Raw genomic sequence first — 8,343 nt, forward strand, 5'->3', positions numbered from 1 at the left:
GACAAAAAGCCCAGCAGTTTCTGTACCCGTTTATCAGAAGCACAAAAGCTTTCCCAGAAATCTGCTTTCTCTTGCCCCTTCCCACTCGCTTCCTCCCAGTGGACTTCTGCTGCTTCAGTCTTACTGGTCAGAACTAGGTTACTCAGCCACCTCTAGCTGCAAGAAAGACTGGGAAAGATATCCTAATTGGCTTAAACCAGTCAGGATCCACTACCCAGGGCTGGGCACATTGCTGCCAATATATGATCAAAATTAGGGTTCTATTAGCAAGGAAGAAAGGGGTTACGGAGAATGGGCAAGCTGGAAGCAGAGTCTGGCACAGCATAAGTCAATATTTCTAACCCCAATTCACACAGCAAAGTAGAAGGACTATTTTTAATGGGAAAGAGCCAAGATAGGCATTTGTTTGCTAGAGCATAAGATGGAAATTCAGGAAGAGCCTGAAAGTGTCTCTCATACCTAAGGTAGAGGTGATTAGGAGTGCAAACAGAGAACTGGAGGTCTTAGCTGCTGCTGGACCTCCCCGTCGCACTGGCCATCATGCTGCTCCCCTCAGACTCCTAGAGGAAGGCATTTCCTTTCAGCCACTTCAAAAGCAGGAAACGGAGTAAAGACAATGAAGTCCAATGTTAAAGAATTTCCCTAGCAGAGAAAACTAGGGAATAACAGACTCTTGTTGCTTAATACTGTAAGTTATTCAGAGCTTTTACCAAACAGTGCTTTCTAGGGACCTGCAGCCCACCTGCTCTGTCCTTAGGACATACTTTAAGTGTCATTCACAAGGCTGGGAGCACAGCAGGACTGGAAAAGAACTCGAAAAGAAGGTCCTTCCGTCCTTCCCTGCCTCTGACGAAGCTCTAGACAAGCAAAGGTTCATTACTGGAATGGTTGGGGCTTATTCCTTGGGAAAGGAGGTGAATGACTAAACATTCGTGAGTGCTGAGTCGCACATCCCATCAGCAAACGGAGCATGCCCTACCATGAGTGACTATCATTTGGCCAATCAACTAATTGTAGGAGTCACACTAGATCCAGGAAAAAGGCAAGTCACAGATGCTCCAGAGACGGGGCTGAGGGCTGGGGAGCAGTAAAAGATTAACTACTAGACAGGAATTAAATGTTAAATTAAAATCCACATTAGCTTTTCTGAAATAAAATGTAGGTCCTTTAATGGAACGAGTTGAATAAATGCAAATAATTTCAAGCAAAAAAGATGTGAGATTCATCTGCCAGTCTGCAGAAATTACATGTGTGAATTAAGTTTATTCTTCTAGAGAAATGTATCCAATGCTTTTTCCCTGTCATGTAATATTAACTTATTTAAAGAACATTTACACAATAGCATTTTGAATTTTTCGTTTTCCATGTTTCTCAACCAAAGTTCTCTCCTTGAACTCTTCATTTGTGTGGGGGAAAAAAAACAGTCGCTGCCTCTTTAAACAAGTGCTCAGACTTGAAAATGCTAACTAATTTCATTTCTTGATAAAGTTTGTCTGTGATCAGAACTGAGTCATACCAAAAATACTTCTACAAGATCTGACCTTTTACTTAAATCCCACATTGAGATAATATACTTAAAATGGTTATCAATAAGACCTTTGTTTTTAAAAGCACATTTAAAATAAATCACTTTTTTAAAGCAGAAAACTGTTTTCAATTAAGTTCTTTACAGGCAATCAGCTTGAAAGTTATGTTTGCTCCTTTATTTTCTTTATATATAAATTATGCCCAAGAGTGCCATGATAACAGCACTATACAAACTGTGCTTTACCTTTGTATTTACTTCTTAAAATAAGCTCTACAAATTAATTTGTTTTTAGAATGCTTTATGACCAATAAGCCCCAGGGTGAAAACAATGCCAGCAGCAGCCATTTTTTATTGTTAATGAGAAAAAACCAGTCCAATTATATGAGGATAATTAATTCTTAATTCCTTCTGATGAAGAGTTTTCTCGTAGTAGGAAAAAATATCACTCAGTTCTAACAATGTTCTATCATTTAGAAAACTTTCGAAGACAGATTTTTGCCTGAGAACCTAAGCAAAGTGACCCTTCAGTGATGCCAAAATAGGGCTAATGGTCTCCTATATGTTTTAACCACCTAAAACTTTTGTCATCAAATTCCTGTTTGCCCCATAAAATGCTGAGAGCTTACTAGACAGATATATAATATAAAAAGTATCCATTCCAAAACAGATATTTCTCAAATTTCCTATTTTTTTCCCCCTTTGGTTTGACCCACTACCCCATCCATGTTAGAAGCTGTTTTGTTAGTGGTTGATTTTGTATTTTCCTTAGTGGTTTACTATGAACGTCCTAGAGGAGCAAAATTCTGATCTGAGCAAGGAGAAGTCTAGAAGGAAAATAATCTGGGAATAAAATAATTTGATATAGGTATATTTATGAATATTTATTTGATATGTAAATTTAATCCAAATCACTATAAAATGAGCTTGCTGCTTCTAAAATGAGCTGTGGTAAGTGTAGGATTTTAAAAAATTGGATCTTATAGGATGTTTATTGGATTCCTCCTCCTATACTCCTCCCACCATGGCCTGGAGAGGTTAGCACAGGGTGAGGCCCCAGAACCCAGAGTGGGATTAGAAGAGACGTTTACTCCAAGGGCCTAGAATTTAGAAGAGTTAGAGAAGAGTCAGGGAGTGGAAGAAGCTGAAAATCTCATCAACCCAAAAGGGCAAGCACAAGGCTATTAAGGAAAGATAAAGGTCAAGTTTGAAACATTGGACAAATGGGAGCAAAGAATGGTCCACAATAGCATGTGGAACAACAAGGGCACAGTTGTACCAGCCCTGCACCACATCGAGGAAGGGACATGGAAGGGGGAGGGGTCGGGTAACCAGCAGGGAGTCTGATTTGAAGGCACAAAGGACAGCAATAAGAATGACCATAGACTTCAAGTAAAGCCAATCTTTTTCTTGAGTCTTTCTTTTGGGCCAGTTACTGGACCAAAGATCTCTGAGGTTTACCACAGAAATAACACCACTACAGTGTATTTTGTCTCTGAGTTAGATGTAAAAAGTTAGCAGCTACATCTCCACCCTTCTTGTATAAACCACCTCTAAAAGAAAAAGCCTCACACTCAGAAGGCCCATCCCACCCAGAAGTATTTCCCTGTGCTGTGGCCCAAATAACTCTATCAATCAGATCAAGCTACACTCTCTTGACAGACTTCTCTCTCAGTCAAGTTCTCAGATGAAGGAAGCTGATAATACAAAACCCAAAGGCATCACAGTGAGGTGAGTCAGCTCAAGCAGGCTTCTCTGAGACAACCCAAGTTTGTTGATACTAATGGAAAAAAACCCACAGAATTTCCTTAAGCTATCATTCAGGCAGAAACTCTGGCCTAACTCTTCCTTTTGAGGTGGGTACACCATTAGAAACTTTATGGAGTGGATATGAGTACCTTCTATAGAGAAAAAAGGACATAATTTTTCATAGAACAGAGAAAGAGCCATCACATCACATCCTGAGGCCGAAGATAGCAATAAAGTATATCTATCCTAAGTTGTTAAATGAAGTAGAAGAAAAGAGATCTATAGATGAATGTAACTCTGTAAAAGACACCAGAAATAAATAATCTTATTACAATTTTCTCATGCCTTTCCTTTCACTTAACTCTAAAAGCAAGATCATATCCATCAAGTAATATCCATATATATGAAAGGAAATTGAATTGTAAATTATATGTTCCTATATCCTTCATGGATACTGTGATGGGTAAATTTATGCGTCAACTTGACTGAGCCACCAGGTGCCCAGATAGCTGATCAAACATTATTCGGAGTGTGTCTGTGAGGTGTTCCTAGATGAGAGTAACATGTGAATTGGTAGACTCAGTAAAGCAGTTTGCCCTCACTTCTATGGGTGGGCCTCATCCAAACAGTAGAAGGCCAGAATAGAGCAAAACGACTGAGTAAGAGAGGATTTCGCTGCCTGACTGCCTTCAAACTGGGACATCAGTTTTTTTCCTGCCTTCGGACTTGAACTAAAACATCAGCTCTTACTGGGTCTTGAGTTTGCTGGCCTTCAGACTGGAACTACACCATCAGCTCACCTGGGTCTCCAGTTTGCCAACTTACCTTGCAGACCTTGGGACTTGGCCTCCACAATCACATGAGCCAATTCCTTATAACAAATCTCTTATATATACACACATATACATATACACATATGTACACACACACACAATACATTCTGTTGGTTCTGTTTCTCTGGAGAACCTGACTAATGCAGATGCTTGTATAAATTTAACAGCAAAGTCAGTCGTGTAAAGGATAAAGATATATCAAGTAGTCTTCCTCTCTCCCAGACCCACAGCCATATGTCCTGCTCTGGCAGTAATCAAAGAATAATTTGGGGTAGAAGTCACACCCAGACTAAAAAGGAACTGGCCACAGCCCCCACCACTACCACCATATTCAGAGCTGCCACATTCAGACAGGGTCATTTACATTGAAATCTGCCACCTTCGTATTGCCTTCTGGAAGCAGGCTATTTTAAACAACTTCATTTCCAAGGAGAGACCCACTATTGGGTATACACTAACTGCAACTGTACACCTCCCCTCTTAGCAGTCCCACTGATTTAATGAAAGAGTGAAGGGAGATTGGTCTGGCTTGTAGGGTCTTAGATGACTTGACTGAATACATCCTATCAACGTGAGAGTAAGTAATATGTCTCAAGCTAAGATCAAAGAGTAAGTAAGAGCAAAACTTTCATATTGATATGAAAATTGTATTCACCAGAATTCTGGGGTAAGGGTAACTTATGCTAACAAAAAAAACCATCAGAGCTGGACAGTACATGTTCCAGAGGACTGCACACGCCAGAGAAGGTCAGTGTGTGGTGGATGAGGGCACAGAATAGGAGAGCTATCCAGGAGCGCACTCCAGGCAGAGCAAGAGAGAGATTTTTGCAGTTGTCATGAATGGGAAGCTGCTGAGAAGGAAAGAGGCATAAAGGGAATTTTTAGGAAAATTTCTGTATGATTTCGCTATGTGAAATCCATATACTGAAATTCCTTAAAAATAAAAGAGTAAATATTTTAAACATTGTTCTTCAAGGTTTCTCGAGTTAGACTATTGTTGAACACTGCACGTAAAAGAAATTGGACCCATACAAGGAGGCCTGGCTTTGTATGAGTTTCATTTCATTTAGACAAAGCCTATCTCTAGATTTCAGCATCTTTCCCAATCAGCGCAGCCCTTTCCTATTACTATCACTATAACAACTTACAATCCACAATAAACAGTGGGGGTCATTATCAAGAATGGTGGAAAGATTGAGTTTTGGTGTTTATCATCAGAAACCTTAGCTTATTTTTATGACAGTACTTGTGGCATATAGCATCCATCAATCAACTTTAAAAAAGAAAATGGGAGTGTGTCCAGCATTTTGGCTCCAGGTATGGCTATTAGTATCTTCCATAATGTCCCAGATCAACAGTAAGATTACATAGACCCTATACGGCAAATGTAGAGAAGGCAACAAATATCAGCCCAAACTATATTCTCATCACCTAAGAAGTCTAGAAAACATTTTAGATTAAAAAAAGGAACACAAAATGTCACTAGCCTATGAATTATCTGTCACAAAAGGCACCATAAAGAGAAATCAGACACTACTATGGTGTGTTATCTTAGGCGACAGATTCTAAAGTCAGCACTTAGGGCTAAAATTACACATCATTAAATTTACCCTTGAAAATCCCTAAGGAATGCACGTGTTGGAGATACACAGTCTCTCAGTTCAGTCCCATACGTCCAGATTTTCCTCCAAAGGTGGAACAGATGACCATGGCTTTGGCTGAGACTAGAGACCTAGCCTCTGTTTAGAGACTATGTGGTAACAACAATATGTTGTACCAATCAATATTACAATCACACATAGCACAATTAAAAGTTCACGCCATGAGCAGCACATGGGAACTAAGACAATGAAGGGAACAGCAGGTTCTTTTCTATCATCTCCTACGTGCCACAAGGCAAACACTCACTAGTTGGAGTAGGGAGCAAAATTATCTAAGTATAATTGTATTTATTTAAGCTAAGCATACATTTGATAGGATTCTACTCTATTCAGCAGAGAAAACACAATGGAAAGGAAGACACAGCAAAGTGGTTGACTTGACCCTGGAACGAAAGACCCAGTGTTACTCACTTAAATCTGTTTGAATGTTTAGCCTCACCAGCAAATACACTTGGATGAAAGTCCAAAAGACACGAATTTTTCCTTAGAGTCTCAGAATTATCCTAAAGGTTGAGAGAGGAAAAACTGCCTGTAGAGCAGATACTGACCCAGGGGAGTTCAATTTAAGAAAATATCTAAGAAAAGCCACAGTTTTCCACTGACTTAACAGATAGTTGTGGCCATATGGAAGCCAGAAATGACAATGGTAACAGACACCACCATGTTCTAAAAAGCTGAGAAGTAAGAGGAGAACACTTCCCAGTTCCAGAGTCAAGAGCCTGCAATTCATCCAAAGGATGCTGGAATAAGCAGATGTGGTGTGAACACAGCTAATTTTAAATCCTTTGGCTTACAAAGCATTAGAAACCCAACTTGGACACTGAATAGTCGCTCTTCTACAAAAGCCCTTTGGCCATCCCAGCTATCATGGTATCAGGACAAGACAGTCCAAGGCAGAGGCAGGTGTCTACGTCTGCATTTGAGAGAAGCTATACAGCAATCTGGTTCTGAAGTCTCCTCATTCTATGTCCTCTAATTGCCACCAGCCCAGTCCTGCCTAAGAATGTGATTCCCAGACTAGCCCTTGTCGTTTCCCCTCGGTCAGAGAAGAAAAGGCAGAGCAGCAGTGGGACAGTGACGATGAGAGGAATGGGATGGAGAATTAAGGTCTGAGAGGGTAATAGAGATGGAGGCTGCTGCCAGAGATGCTGAGCTGGGAATGGCTGTTTATCTACACATTTAACAAATGCTGACTGAGCGACTAACATGTGCACAGCACTCTGTTGAGCATTTCTCATATTTGACGGTCTTAAAGGGGGACTGTTTCCAGTGCCTTTTTTGTTGAGGCTCACTGCTTCATCGGGTGAGTAAGCATCCGCTTTTCCTTACACTGCTTAACCCACCTTCACGCAGTAAGAGGCTCCCAGCCCTGGAGGCAATGAAAGAAGAAGAGAATTCAGCCACAGCTGTAGGCCACAAGAATTGCCTCAGATATGGTCAGCTTCCAAAATCAAAGCAGGGACTGGGTTCACGCAGTGTTCAAACAACGTAAAACACGCTTCATTTTCACTGCAGATCCCTGGAGGGACATTTTTGGAACAGAAATTTGAGAACACTTGGATTATTCACTACAGCTAAAAAAAGGAAGCCAATGAGGGTAATTTATAGTATTACAAGAGATTTCGAGTTCAGAGATGGAGGACAGAGTCTATAAGATTTCAACACAAGTTAACATAAAGCAAGGGTTGTATGTGGTGAGGCTGACTGAGAATCCGTTTCATCTTCTGATGGAAGAAAGATGCCCGAAGTCCAGTTTCCATTTCTCAAAAAGACCTTTTTCTGCCTGTGGTTAGGCAATTGAAGAAAATGTTGTTCCAAAGCCACAGAATTCATCTTTTTTTTGATCTAGCAAAAATTTGCCCATCTGTGACAATGCAGATTTGGACAGTTAGAAAGCAAGATCTTAGACAAGAAATCCCAGCCACTATTTCTCAAAAGCTATCCCCAAGATGGAGATTAGGGTCTTTGCTACCCTTTGACACTGTTTATTGGTCTACCTTTCTTTTCTGTCAAAAACTATGTCTATTAAAAGAAAAAAAAGTAACAGTGAGCATTGACAAGCTAACGTCCTGGTCTACCTGTACCTGTACGAGGCAAAGCGGAACGTTGATAGCAAAAAAGTCCCCAGACAAGGGCTGCAGCAAGGAAGAGCAGAAAGCAGAGGAGGACTCCTTACTCACTTCAGTTCATGTTTTGTTCCAAAAATACCCCTCTCAAGTGGTCTGGTTATTTATCTCATTAAATGAAGCAATAAACCACACTAAAACCAAAACCGTAAAGCACAGCACAAAGTAACTCACATTATTATTATTCCATTGCCTTGAGTCTAATTAGGAAGAATATCTTTTTATGGCATGAACACCGAGAAACACAGAACTGCTGACTGCCTAACTCTAACCTATAGTTTATTTGGCATCTGATTAGAGCAGAGGAAAAAGACGTTGTACGGGCCAGTCCAAGAGCCTAAAGTGCAGAATTTGAGGTGAAGAGGAAAGGGGCTTTGGGATGAGAGGTAACAGGTTTCCAACCCCTTATGTGTGGATTTCCATGGAAATGACAAATGGAATATAAACCC

The sequence above is a fragment of the Equus caballus genome, chromosome 17 (assembly GCF_041296265.1).
Source record: "Equus caballus isolate H_3958 breed thoroughbred chromosome 17, TB-T2T, whole genome shotgun sequence".
NCBI lineage: Eukaryota > Metazoa > Chordata > Mammalia > Perissodactyla > Equidae > Equus > Equus caballus.